Consider the following 13,027-nt stretch of genomic DNA (forward strand, 5'->3'; position numbering starts at 1 on the left):
CTGGGCAGGCTGTGGGACCCCGAGGTACCTACAAGGGCTGCTCCCGGTGATGGTTCTGTGAACAGTTGTCTGCTTCTAATTCTTACCAGGGGTGGAAACCAGGCGTGCTTAACCACTGAGCAACACCCCTACCTCTATTTTTAAGATTTTATTTGGAGATAGGGTCTCACTAAATTGCTTAGGGGCTTTCTAAATTGCTGAGGCTGGCTTAGAATTTGCGAACCTCCTGTCCTAGCCTCCCCAAGCCTCTGGGATTACAGGCGTGCGCCACTGCGCCTAGTTTTCCTGCCAACTTGATATTTGTGGAGCGATTGATGGAGTCTAGCCTTTTGCCCCGCTGCGCGGTAACAGTGAGATTCTGGAAAGCTTGAGGTTCCTGGAATTATGAGTCCCAGGGCTTCCTGTGCACCGAGTCCTGGGGGAGAAGCCCAGAGCTTGGCCGCCCTCGGGGGCTGCCTGCTCTTCCCACCCTGCTAGCGCTGCAGCTCGCAGGAAGCGGCCTTCCGGGAGGGAGCCCTTCACGGCAGACTGGCGGGCTCTTCCGGCCTCGGGCTGCCTTCCTCTCGACTCCAGCCAGAGGGCCGGAGAAGGCGTGAACCGCAGCACTGGTCCCACCAACACACGTGCCAGGGATCAGTAATTCTGGATGAGGAAACCGGACCCCTCGTGGGGAGGGAGACCACGAGGTAGGCCGAGCCCAGGGCCCAAGGTCAACCTGGAGTTCGGAGCTAGGTTTGCAGACACTTCCGCGGCCAGGGGAGCGAGCCGTCTCTGCTCCAGGGCGTTCTCTCTGCCCCATCCACGTCCTTCCTCTGCCCCCTTGTCCCTCCCTTCTCGGTCCCCTCGGGGACTCAGTGCGCGGGTTGTTCCGTGCACCCCCTCCCCGGGTCTGCGGTGAGCGCGTCCCTTGCCCCGCCGAGCTCGCCCCGCCCCTCCCGCGGCCGGTCACGTCTGCCCCCTCCTCCCTGCAAATCGGATCCAACTCTGCGCTGCCCAGTCTAGCCTGGCCTAAGACGATGGCTAAATGGTTCCAGGGTCGGAGAACGGGCTCTGGCGAGAACTGCGGCCACCAGAGGAGGGACGAGGATGCGGAGTCTGCGGAAGGCAGGGGGCGGGGAGCAGGGAGCGGACTGCACACTGTCCTGGGGCTTAGGAGCTTTAACGGCCTCGGACGATGCCAGCGCTTTAATTAATCTTTGGTATTGGGAAAAAGTTTATTAGGAGGGTGTCTGACCCAAGCCCTTGGAGGAGATGATCTGAGCATTCCCAAGAACGTTCTGGGCGCGAGGGCACACACTTGTAATCCCAGCAGGTCATGAGGCTGAGGCAGGAGGATCACAAGTTCAAAGCCTGCCTCAGCAATTTAGGGAGATCCTGAGTCCAAATAAAATATTAAAAAAGCGGGGGGTGTGGGTCAGTGGGTAAGCGCACCTGGGTTCCACCTGGGCATCCACCGCCGCCAAAACAATAGCCAGCACAGCGGTGCACGCCTTTCATCCTAGTGTCTCTGGAGGCCGAGGCAGGAGGATCACAAATGCAAAGCCAACCTCAACAATTCGGCAAAGCCTTAAGCTATTTAGCGGGACCCTGTCTCAAAAAAGAGACAAAAAAGAATAGAAAAAGAACACCTGTTGGATTACCCGGTGAGGAGTGTTTTCGGAGTTCCTCTGCTGTGAGGCTACTCCTCCCCCTTCCCACACTGTCCTCTTTGGAAGGAGTCACTATGGACAGCCTGTGAATGGCTTTAACCCCTGCTTCACGGCTGGGCTAGCTGAGGCTCAGAGGTGTAGCAGCTGGCCGCGGTCACAGGGCCGATGCTTGGTTCAGCGAGGTGGAGGGCTCAGCGACAGAGACACAGCACGAGGGGAGTCGGGTGTGGAGCAGGGGAAGGACAGGAGGCCGACCAGAAGGAGCCCTAGGAGGCGAGGCACAGATGGAGACCAGAATCCAGACAGCCGGACAGTGGAGGGCTGCGATTGGCAGAGAGGGAGAAGCACCAAGAAGATTCTTTTCTTTGTGGTGCTGGGGGTTGAACCCAGGACCTCACGTGCACCCTTAGCAAGTTCTCTTCCACGGAGCCACACCACAGCCCGGTAGACTTTTCTTTTTCTGGTACTGAGGATTGAATCTAGGGGTGCTTTACCACTGAGCTATATCCTCCTTAGTCCTTTGTAATTTTTTGGACTTTTCCAGAGGGTCTCAGTAATTTGCTGAGGTTGGTCTTGAACTTGTGATCCACCTGCCTCAGCCTCTCAAGTAGAGTTCCTGGGCATGCCCAGCAAGAAAAGATGAAACCCTCTTAAAGATAAGAGTACTTTTCGGATAGGGTGGTGCACACCTGTAATCCCTGCTCCTCAGGAGGCTGAGGCAGGTGAATGCCAAGTTCCAGACCAGCCTCAGCAACTTAGGGAGATCGTGTCTGAAAATAAAAAATAAAAAGGGCTGGAATGTAGCCTGGTGATGGAGCTCCCTGGCTTCAACACCCAGCACTGTTAAAAAAAAAAAAAAATTAAAAAGAGCATTTCTATGGTGAGAAATTCTAATATACAAAAGCAAATAAATACATCCAAATTTCCATCTCATCCTCAGGATACACAGCTGGAGAGCTGAGTGTATTTAAGAGAGAAAAATTTTGCCTTTTCCTGTTTTCATTAAATACACAAAGGCAGCCCAGGGAGCCCTACACGCTGCTTCACCTGCTGTCCATCATTGAGGACGCATGGGGAGGAGACACTGCAGCTCTGGCCTTCCTGAGGCCGCCTCCCTGGGGTGGAGGGACCAGAGACAGCACCTGCTGCTGTGCCTGAAACCTCAGAGCTGCTCAGAGTGGGAGACTTCCACGCAGTGTCTGCCACTGTCCCCAGGCCCTTCCCCCCTTGATCTGGCAGATGCTTGCCGGGCCTGCTTCTAAGAGGATTGGGACAGGTGGTGAGCTAGACTAGGTCCAGGGCAGGGAACCTGTGGGGAGGAGCCCAGGTGGAGGAGGCAGAGGCCAGGGAGGGAAGGGAAGGAGGCCCTGGGTGGAAACGGCACAAGACTGTCCGGGGCTGGCGGGTGGCTCTGGGCTGCAGCACTGGCCTGGCACGTGTGCTCCTGGGCTCAGCACCGATCACTGGAAAAACAAGGCCCGATCCCACGCAGCAGGCTCCCCAGGGTCTCACGGCTGTCGCTGGGCACTAGTCCTTCTCCAAAGGCCCGGGAAGCAGGTGGCTCTGCAGGACTTGCAGCTGGCAGGCCTGGGCTGGCTCTCAGCTGGGAGCCAGTCTACAAGGCAGGCACTCACTGTGGCTTGCTGTGCCCCACAGGCAAAGGGATCAAAGGCTGTGGGCCTCAGTGAGCTTTTGCAGGGATAGTAGAGCACACGGGACAGCCACTGTCACATGGAGGTGACAGGCTGGAGGGGAAGCCCACCCTGGTTGTGGGAGTGAGAAACTTCTGAAGGTGTTCTCCCCTCTGTCCCTCATCCCCTCAGGTGACCTGTGGGGTCTCAGGTATTCTGTGCCAGGGTCTCTTTGGTGGGTGGGAAGGTTGTGCCCGGTGTCCAGGCAGTCTGTCCCCTCCCCACCTCCAGCCACAGCCTGTTACGTCCCTCCAGTCCCCACTACTTCTCCCTGTGTCCTGCTGAGCCTGGCCTGGCCTGGCCTAAGACGATTGCAACGTTTGCTAAGTGGGACCAGGACTGGGTCAGAGGACCAGCTGTGGGGACACCTGGGGACCAGGATGGCCACATAGGGATGGTGGAGGAAGGAGAGGAAGACAGAGAAAGGCAGCACATTACTGATAGAGAGGAGAGAGAGACCATGGGCCAACGTAACTGCAGACAGACACACTTCAGTGGACCCTTGACTCTCGACAGATTATGAGCTTCTTAATAAACTAGCCATTCCACAGGGAGGAAACCCCTGGGTCAGCCAGGTGGGTGGCTCATGTCTGTAATTCCAGTGACAGGGGAGGCTGAGGCAGGAGGATTGCATTAGTGAGGCTCTACCTAACTTAGGGACACCCTGTGTCAAAATGAAAAACAAGGGCTGGGGATGTAGCTTTGTGACAGAATGACCACCCGCCCCCCCCCCCCCGAAAAAAAAAAGAAAGAAAAACTGGGATATTCTCAAAGGAATAAGCCAAGCACCTCCCAAGGCACCACTGCCAACTGCCACTGAGGGCCTTCCAGGTTGGGAGAGTTTCAGAAACAGCCTCTGCGTTTTCAGTGTCCATTAGGAACCAGGCTTCTCCTTGGTCCCTTCAGTTTGCAGCAATTTGTTGTGTTTTACAACAAACAGTCTTTCACGGATAGAAAGGAAAGAACTCAACAGGGTTCTAACAGGTAACTGGAAAAGGACTAAAATCGATAATGAAAAAGCGAATCCTACTAGTGAGCGCAGATCCAAGTGGAGAAAAAAACTACAGGAGTTTAACGGCCAGGAGTACAGGGTGGACAGAAAGTCCTGCAGGTGATCCCAGCGGCTGGGGAGGCTGAGGCAGGAGGATGGGAGCTCAAAAGGCTCGGCAACTTAGTGAGACCCTGTCTCCAAATATAAATTAAAGAGGACTGGGGATGTGGCTCAGGGGTAAAGTGCCCCTGGGTTCAGTCCTCAGCACCCCCCACCAAAAATTCATGGACTTGCAAGAATGGTTTAACAGCCATGAGGGAAACCGATGAAGGCAGTAGGTACCCGCCTGCAGGTCACAGCCTCACGCCACTGAGAGTCCCCAGGGCGCTGGGCACAACTCAGGAAGAAAAACCAAGGACAGGCACTTCAGCAGCACCACAAAGAGCTCGTGGGCAGGGGCTGGGGCTCGGTGGCAGAGCACTCGCCTGGCACGTGTGAGGCGCTGGGTTCAGTCCTCAGCACCACATAAAATAAACACATAAATAAAGGCGTAGTGTCCATCGACAACTTCAAAAAAAATTTTAAAAAAAGAGCTCGTGGGCAGCATCTAGGGGAGCGGCCCACCCAGGAACACTCTCCAGTGCTAGGCTGGGGACCGGGGTGCTCCCAGCAGACTCAGAGGTGGGGCCAAAGGAGTCAGTGAGGACCTTGGGACCTGTGGAATGTGGCCCGAGGCTGGGTTGCGGCTGGGACACCCTCTTGGGCACTGCCCCCCCCACACACCCGCAGGCCTGGTCCTGACTGGAGAAGCCGGGCTCCTCCTTTGGGAGAAGAAACCAAGGACAGCACTTCAGCAGCACCGCCTGGGTCTGCGAGGTGATCCCCACAGCTCTGGCTGAGGTTAGTTCTGTGCAGGATGAGGGCAGGCTCAGAGGCTGCTCCCGGGAAGGTACAATGCCTGGCGTGCCACAAATCAAGTCACTTCTGGGGAGACAAAGGGGACATGGAGAGATGTGAGCGACAGGAACCTCTGTAGGGACCTCTTGCACCCGCCTGTGCCCCAGCTGGGAAAGTGCACAGGGGCAGGCCTCTGAGGGAGCCCTGGGTGCAGGGCAGGTGCCTCTAATGCAGATTTGGGAGGCTGAAGCTGACAGATGGGGAGTTCAAGGTCACCTTGGGCAATGTAATGAGACCCTGTCTAAATAAACAAAGGGCCAGGGATGCTAGCTCAGTGGTGGACTGCTGGTCTAACACTTGGAACCAAGGCCCTGGGTTCTGTCCCCGGCACTGCAAAGAGAGAAACAAAATAGAGGTCCTTGGGCTCTGGAGATCAAAGGCAAGAGGAGGAGAAGCCTGGAGGGACAGCACCTGGACCCTGGGGGGTACAGAGGGGCCTGCCAGAGGCTCCTGAGTATTGGGGTCTGGGCCCCAGAAGGCCACGGGGCAAGAGTCTGGGCTGCTCACCATTTGTGCAGCAGAGAAGGCAGAGGCTGAGCTCGGGGTCCAGCCAGAGCCCAGTAGGCCCAGGGTAGTGTGTGGCCCCTGTGCCCTTCAGGCTTCTGCAGCAGAGGGAGGGAGGGAGGTGTCCTGGGGCCGCAGGGCAGGCCCTCCCCCACCCTGCTGAGGGATGGCTTTTGCAACCCATTGTTCATTCAGTAGCATATTATTTAGTCTCCAGGTGTTGGAGTAGCTTTTATTTTTTATTTTATTATTGATTTCTAATTTCTTTCCATTATGATCTGATAGAATGCAGGGTAGTAGCTCTACTTTTTCATAATTGCTAAGAGTTTCTTTGTGGCATAGTACATGGTCTGTTTTAGAGAAGGACCCATGTGCTGCTGAGAAGAAAGTGTATTTGTTCATTGAAGAATGAAATATTCTATGTATGTCAGTTAAGTCTAAGTTATTGATTGTATTATTGAGTTCTATAGTTTCATTGTTCAGCTTTTGTTTGGACAATCTATCCAGAGATGAAGGAGTTGTGTTAAAGTCACCCAGAATTATTGTGTTGTGGTCTATTTGACTCTTGAACTTGAGAAGAGTTATTTGATAAATGTAGACGCTCCATTGTTTGGGGCATATAAGTTTATTATTGATGAATTATTCCCTTAAGCAGTATGAGGTATCCTTCTTTATCCCTTTTGATTAACTCTGGCTTGAAGTCTACTTTATTTGATATGAGGATGGAGTCCCCTGCTTGCTTCCATAGTTCATGTGAGTGGTATGATTTTTCCCAACCTTTTACCTTCAGTTTGTGGATGTCTTTTCTTATTAGATGAGTCTCTTGGAGGCAGAATATTGTTGGGTCTTTTTAAAAAATCCAATATGCCAGTCTATGTCTTTTGATTGGTGAATTTAGGCCATTAACATTCAGGTGTATTATCGAGGCCTGATTTGTATTCCCAGCCATTTTTGTCTATTTTTGGTATTTAACTGGACTTGCTTTCTCCTTTGGTTAATTTTTCCTTTAGTGTAATACCTCCCTTTGCTGATTTTCATTGTTGTTTTTCAATGGAATATTTTGCTGAGGATATTCTGTAGTGCAGGCTTTTGAGTTGTAAATTCTTTTAACTTTTGTTTATCATGGAAGATTTTTAGTTCAACATCAAATCTAAAGCTTAATTTTGCTGGATATAAGATTCTTGGTTGGCATCCATTTTCTTTCAGAGCTTGGTATATGTTACTCCAGGATCTTCTAGCTTTCAGGGTCTGCGTTGAAAAATCTGCACATAATCTAATTGGTTCCCCCTATATGTAATCTGATTCCTTTCTCGAGTGGGTTTTAAATATTCTCTCCTTATTCTGTATGTTAGGAATTTTCATTATAATGTGCCTTGGCGTGGATCAGTTGTGATTTTGTACATTTAGCATCCTGTAAGCCTCTTGTATTTGGTTTTCCAAGTCATTCTTCATGTTTGGAAAAATTTCTGATATTATTTCATTGAATAGATTGCTCATTCCTTTGGTTTGGACCTCTATGCCGTCCTGTACCCATGGTTCCTCTACCTCTGTTCATGGTTTCTTACCATCTTCACTGTGTGGTCTACATTCTTTTCAAGATTATATGTTTTGTCTTCATTGTCTGAGGTCCTGTCTTCCAAGTGGTCTAATCTGTTGTGATGCTTTCAATTGAACTTTTAATTTGGTTTATTGTTTCTTTCATTTCAAGGATTTCTGGGGTTCGTTTTAGAACCTCTATCTCCCTATTGAAGTAATCTTTTGCTTTCTGAATTTGCTTATGTAGCTCTGTATTGAAATGATCTTTTGCTGCCTTTATTACTCTCTTACGTCACCCTTTAATTCACAGAACATTTTAATTACGTACATCCTGAACTCCTTCTCTGTCATTGCTTCTGCTGTGCTGGCCATGGGTTCTAATAATGTGGTATCTTATTTGTTTGGGGCACTTTCTTCCCTTGTCTTTTCATATTGCTTGTGTGTTTTCCCTTATCACTGGGACCTGGGGTGTCACCGTTTTACCTGATAGGCTCATAGTGCCCTGTAGGGATCCAATACCTCTCCTCCAGGTGAAGGACAAAGTTATCAGATCCCAATGTAAACAGTACACACCCTAAAAACAAATGTTTGCTATTAAGATGTCTACAGTTTGGTCACAATGTACAGAAATGCTGAGTTCAATTATCATCTACCATAGACTCATAGGTTTGTAAAAGGGTTTACAGTTTCTGATGCTGGACAGAGAACAGGGCTGAGGAGTAGGATGATGCGCTGAGGAGGTAGGAGGTGAGGAGACAGGGTTGTTTTATCCTAGGAAATGTGAAAGAGAAATCCAAAGAGGAGGATGAGCCCAGGAGAAGGGAGAGGAGGTAATTTGGGTAACAAGTAGGTGGGAAGACGCGGAGTACATAAAACAAACACACACACATATCAAGAAAAGTTAAGAATGTCAAAATAGCAGAAATCGGTGGGAAAAAAGAAAATATATATATATATACAACACAACTGAAGTATGCTATTCAGACGTCCCAGCTCCCCAAATCCTAATTCATGCAAAGTACCTGGTTTCTCATGTGTTGGGGGTGGGAGGGGGGAATAGAGAGGGAGGGGAATCTTGAAGGAAGAGACAGGGTTGTTTGGTTGGAGGCCAGTGTCTTTCCTGCTTCTCTTCTCATCCAGTAGGTGGGTCGCCTGTTGTTAGCTGGTGTCTGTGCCCTCAGGATGGTGAAGGTGACCAGGGTGTCACTGTGCCAGGGTAGCGGCTGCTGGGGACTGGGGGAGTTAGAAACGGGCCCCTGGCCAGCTGGAGTTCCAGTTGCCCCCACTGAAGATGGTGATGAAGGGGCCCAAGATGGAGGTTCTCACTTTCAGCTGTGGGGAGTCGGATCGAGTGGGGGGAGCCGGGCAATGGTGTTGGACCAAGAGTTCAGAGAAGTGCTCGTGCAGTGTGTGGCTGTCACTGACTCCAGAGCCTGTGTGAAGTCCCCGGGGGGCAGGCAGGCCACTGCACAGAGGGGACTATCTCCCAGCTGCAGAGTCCCAAGATGGGGCCACCAAGGGGGTGATAAACCAGCCTAATTCCCTCTTAAGATCAGGAGCCATCTTGTCACAAGTTATAAAGGATTCATTTCTGTTTTCCATAAAATATTAGGATTTCTGTATAGCCTGGCTGTAATTTGATGTTTGGAATGCCTGCCCAGGCCTTGAACTCACCCATGCCTGGCTTTCCCTGACCAGATAACAACCCTCTCCGAAACTTCAGTGGCGCCTCGTAAATCTTGGCCTTCCCTGGCCAGATAACGACCCTCTTTGAGGCTCTAATGACCTTCATAAATTTGACCTTCATTAATTCTGGTGTCGGGGCCAGCAAAATATGAACTAGCCTTTGTGTTATGCTTGTCAAAGTTTTGTCATCTGTAAGTTCTCAAACCCCTTTTGTGTAACTCTCTGTGCTATAGAAGCTTCACTCCTGGAGAGCTGGGGGACTGTGTCTTGTTCCCACAGTTTTGGTTGGGAGAGGCAGCCCGGCCGGTCGAAATAATCAGCTTGCTTTAATTTGACTTTAATTGGAGTCAGTGGTCTTTTCTTTGCATCTTGGTCTACTAGGGGGGCCCACGTTGGTAGATGGGGGTCCACACGGAGTGGCAGAAGCTGCCAGGTGTCCTATGACCTATGTGGGAGCTTGGGTGGGGGATGGGCTCGGTGATCCTGTGCGGGGGCAGGAAGATCCTTCGCAGAGAAACAGTATTCTCATGACTTGAGACCCAGAATCTGCCTCCCTCTGGCCTGCACCTTGGACCCAGTCTCCCACACCCTCCACAGGAACACAGAAATCCAGACTTTGGGGGTGGTACCAGAAGATCTCAGAAATGACTGTCTCCCAAACTAACAGGTGGGTTACACTCCAACAGAGAACCTGTGCATGGAGCCTTTGAAAGCCCCCGTTCCTGCTGATGGGCAGGACCGCAGCCTCTGGGGCAGGTCCCCCGTGTTTGTCCCTTGCTAGCAAAGCAATAAACCTTCTTTTTCTTTTTTCTCAAACTGGTCCTCATACTGGTTTCACACTGGGGACAGGGACCGAGCTTTAGGCAACACAGGGAGTCAAAGCCCATCTGGAATGACTGGTGGAGTAGTAATTCCTGAAAGCTCCTCCTCATGCCTAAATCTCCAGACTAGTGCATGGAGGGAAGTCCTATGTGTCTAGAATCCGCTTGAGCAAGAGGCAAGAATGACGTCGGTAGAAATGTGTGTCAAAACAAGGTGACCTGGTTTTTTTTTTGTGTGTGTCTGTGTGTGTATGTGTGTGTTATAAGGCACTGAACCCAGGGGTGCTTTACCACCCAGCCAGAGTGTCAGCCCTTTTAAGTTCTTATTTTGAGACAGGGTCTCACTAAGTTGCTTAGGGACTTGCTAAACTGCTGATGTTGGCCTGCAACATGAGATCCTCCTGCCTCAGCCACCTGCGTAGCTAGATCACAGGTATGTGCTAGACTGCTTATGTTACTGATTTTTGAGCCCAAATTGTAGTGGCACCCCCTCCTTCACAGAAAATCTTAATCAAGCTTCTTCAGAGACCCTCACCATAATTGTTCTCAGGCTGTGAGCAAGAATTTCTGTAGTTAGGCCTCCATATCTCGTTGCCATCTTGTCATAGCTGAATTTGGCCGAGAGCCTGGAGGAGGTCAGCCCTGCAGATCCTGAGCAGCTCTTACTGGTTTTTCAGACATTTTTAGTCTAATAGGATATAGGGTTGTTCCTAAGAGTCTTCAGGCAGGAAGTGTGCTTACAGAAGCTGAGTGGGATAAGGGCCTTTAGCCTGGCCTGGAGCCTGCACGGGTGTTAACACATCAAAGGAATGAAGTTAGATCCTAGGGAAAGAGCAAGTTGCCAGGAGGTTCCTTGGACACCAGCTGGTGGGGAGACCAGAGGGGAACCCCCCTTTCCCAAGCACTAATTTTTGCAGTGTCCCCTATTTATTTTTTTTGTATTCAGACCTGGGTTAATTACCTGGTACAATAAAAAAAACTACTTTTATGTAGACTTCTCCAAATTGTGAGTCTCTGAGCCCCCCCCCCCCCACTTCGCCTACACTCGGGGCCTAAGGTTCTAAAGATTCCTGGACTCTGGGTGTAACAGGGGTTCACTTGACACTTTGACTATATCCCTGGTGGCTTTGAAACTTGTGTGTTTTTCCTTTTTCCCAATCTTCTCCCTGTCCTTCTCTTCCCTCATCTTCTCCCTGTCCTTCTCCTCCCTCATTTTTCCTTCCTGATCTTCTGTTCCCTAAACCTGTCCTTCCTGATCGGTCCTCACTAACCTCGTTTTCTCTGAATCCCCTCTGAATCACAGCCTTTGGGACAGGAATCCCGTGTTTCTCCTTCGCTAGCAAAGCAATAAATGTTCTCTTTCGTTCTGTTTCCCTTTGCTCGAGACCTTGTCTTTGTTATTGGGTCGACTTCGAGGATGAGGACCGAGCTTTCGGTTACGGGGGTTTGGAGGGACGAATGGATTCAGGCGAGAGCCCCGCTCTGGGCCTGGCTGACAGGAATTCCTGCTCATTCCCTGCTGCCCAGCCTGGTCTGTCCTGCTTCAAGATGAGACAGGGACTGGGGACAGTGAGAGAGATGCTGGATCTTAGAGGAAACACCCCAAAGTCGTGGAAATGCAGGAAGCTCCCAGGAACAATGGCAAGACACCCCCAGTGACAGGAGGACGTATAAGGGAAAACTGGTGTGAAATCGTGATGTGGGACCCCGCCCCACCGCCACCTCTTGTCCAGCCCCTGGCACTGCCCTCCACAGAGATACATACCCACACCACAGGCTGCCCTCTCTCCCGGGAGGTGGCCCGCATTCTCCTGTGACGGAGGACGCGTCCTTGGGTAGTGACAGCCAAGTGACCCAGAGGCTCTGGGGTGGAAGTGGCTGGCACATGGCGGTGCAGGAAGAATGGCTGGAGGGAAGGGGCCTAGAGAGCTGAGGGCTGCTGGTGGGGACGTGGCTCTGGTGGGGCCATGAGGCCTGACCTCTGGATTTCCTCCTGACTTGTGTTGAACCTCCCTCTGGCTGCTGTATTGAGAATAGGCTGGGGGTTGGGAACAGGCGACCCGGTGAGGAAATCCCAGCAAGAGGTGACGGTGGCTGGGCCCAGGGGGATGGCCGTGGAGAAGGGGAGCAATGGTCAGATTCTGGGACAGCGGAGGGGAGAGCCACACTGGCTTGCTCATGGGTCCCTGCGTGGCTCTCACAGTCTGCAGCTGGGCCACAGGAGCCCTGGGGCTTGCTGAGGGGAAGTGGGGCAGGGCACTCCTGAAACCGCCTGCATTTCCTGTTCCTCTGTTAGAAATGAGGGTGCAGCCCTGTGCAGTGACAGACCCCATGGGGCCGAGGACATTCTGGGCAGAAGGAGCAGTGTGGACCCAGGCCTGCTGGCAGGAAGAGGGAAGCCTGGTGGCTTGCTGCCTTGGCTGCTGACTGGAGCTGGGGTTCTATCCCGTGGGCCATGGGGAGCCAAGGGATGCTTTTGAGTGGAGGACAGGGTCCATGTGGGAAGGAGTGGTCTTGGAGGTCTGAAGTGGCCCAGGTCAGGAGCCCCTGGCTTGAGGCATCAAAAGGGAGTGGCTGAATGGGGCACCTGCATTATTGAAGCTGGCTCTGACCCCTGATTTTGGTGGCGCCATCTGGTGGCTCAGGCAGAAACAGCTGGAGGGGAGGGGCTGTGGTGCTTGTCAGTGGGTGTTCTGGGGACGCAGGGCAAGTGCCACTCAGCCTAAAGTTGGAGGAATGTCCGTCTGAACCAGGGGGAGACCTCACAGCCCCCAAATAGTGGGGACAAGCTGCAGGGCTGCGGGAGAGAAAGGAGCTATTTTTAATAAGGGCAGGAGGTTTGCAATTAGAGACCATCTGCAGGACACACAGGCATGCTCAGGAGGCAGCTCTTCTCCATGGCTGGACTGCTGGCATCACGTGAGGACAGTGCACAGAAGCAGGTGTTGGGAGAGTAGTGGGGGGGGGGCCGGGGGGGTGAGGCCGGCTTCCCAGAGCTGGTTCTGGAGCTGAGGCAGGAAGGCGGCTGCAGTTCCCCAGCAGAAACAGCAAGCAGCAAACCCGCGGTGGGAGGGCGGGAGTGGAGAAGGGCAAGGCAAAGACGGCAGGAAGGAGGTGGGCGAGGGGCTGGCCAGGCCAGTGGGTCCACTCTAAGCTTCCCGGGACTGAGGCCAAGGGCGAGGGGAGCCCGAA

The sequence above is a fragment of the Spermophilus citellus genome (assembly GCF_964194105.1).
Source record: "Spermophilus citellus genome assembly, chromosome: 18".
Classification (NCBI taxonomy): domain Eukaryota; kingdom Metazoa; phylum Chordata; class Mammalia; order Rodentia; family Sciuridae; genus Spermophilus; species Spermophilus citellus.